The following is a 1,838-nucleotide window of genomic DNA, read 5'->3' on the forward strand; positions in this document are numbered from 1 at the left end:
ATTTGACTAAATACACTTTACCTAAATATCTAGCCACTGAATTCTCAGGAAATTAGGTGGCGGGACCTGCCAGAGTGAAACTAAAACTACTGGGTTCATGGTCTCCCTCCACGGGGTGAAGGTGGGGCAACATTGGGCCTCAGCAAGGGTACAGCGGCTAAATGACCAGATGTACAATGGTACACAACGCTACACATACAATATCCTTACTTTTAAATCTCTGGCATTTCCAGAGAACTGGTACACCCGCAATGAAAACTACAAGGAGATGGGGGAAACCCCTGGTCCTGCCTGACACTAAATAAACCTTACACCTTAGCTAAACATCATTGCTGACCAGGTACACCCTTTCATGGCAATGGTCTTCTCTGGCAGTGCCATCTTTCAGCAGGATAATGCACCATGCCACACCACCCAGATTATTCGACACTGCTTCGCAGAGCATGTGGAATACTTCCAGGTATTGCTGTGGCCTCCAAATTCCCCAGACATCAATCACATCGAGCATCTGTGGTTTGTGTTGGAACAGCAACTCCAATCTGCGACGTCTCAATCACGGATCTTACAGGATTTATTGGTTACATGTTGGTAACAGATACCACAAGATACATTTAGAAATCTTGTAGCATCCATGCCTCGCTGGGTACGAGCTGTTTTAGCTGCACGTGGAGGACCAACATCATAATAGGTAAGCGGTCATAATGTTTCTGCTCATTGGTGTGTTTTTATATATATAAACCCTTAGCCAAATTATGAGAGCATCCTTGGACTCAGGGGAAGTTCTCCACAGACTGGAGACATACAAATGTATCCCCAATTCACAAAGGGCAATCGAAGGGTGACAGGAGTAATTATAGACCTGTTAATTTTACTTCTGTTCCGGGAAAATGGAGTCTGCAGTTAAAGAAGCACTGCAGGATCATCTAGACAAGTCTGCAGTAATATTTCAAACACAGCATGGGTTTGTTAAGGGAGCCTTGCCTAACAAATTTGATTGGATAATATGATGTGGTTACAAAGGAACTGGACGCAAAAAATAATTTTGATATCATACACAGTACTCTCCATTTTCCGGGATAGGTGGTAAAAAAAAATTCCCGGATAATCGATTTCCCGGTTAATACAAAAATACTGTTCCGCAGGTGTTTCTGTTGTAGTGTGTGCTTGCCTAACGTTCTCTGTGAATCACGCGGCTTCTGGCAAGGCTGCACGCTAATATGTGTATACAGAAGACCTGGGTTTCATATGATTGTCCAGTAATTTGGATTAGGACAAAAATCTTGCGCCCTCAAGTCTCACTCAAATTTAACCATTTTACTTGATCACAGGGAGGGAAAGTTCCCCGTTTCCCCCCTCTGCAGATGCCCATTGCTGCACCTACATGAGACTGCGACTTAGAGTCATCCGTATAGATTACGAGTTTCCCAGTGTGGTCCAAAGTATGGCTGGCATGTAGCTGTTGGATGTTAAAGGATATGGTGTTTTTTTTCACAAATGAGCAAAGTACAGGCAGGCCTCGATTAACGCGATTAATTCGTCCCGCGAGCACATCGGGCAAAACGGAAACGCGTTAATCGAATATCATAACCAATAGGAAAAATTATAATTGGTCCTTGACCTTCTGGAATGTCCATAAAGAATTTTAAAAAATACCTTTTAAATAACTTTTTAACTGTATATAATGTAAAAGATAATGAAAATAATTATGGAATTAAATGTTTATTGCATAAAACAGCGGTTCTTAAACTGTGCGCCGCGGAATATTTTAAATTTTCAAGGGAAACACAGCGATATTCAACATCTGTCGGACACCGCGAGAACTACTAGCTCGAGGTAGT

This window comes from Mastigoproctus giganteus, chromosome 1, assembly GCF_048544385.1.
Source record: "Mastigoproctus giganteus isolate SK-2022 chromosome 1, ASM4854438v1, whole genome shotgun sequence".
Classification (NCBI taxonomy): Eukaryota; Metazoa; Arthropoda; class Arachnida; order Uropygi; family Thelyphonidae; genus Mastigoproctus; species Mastigoproctus giganteus.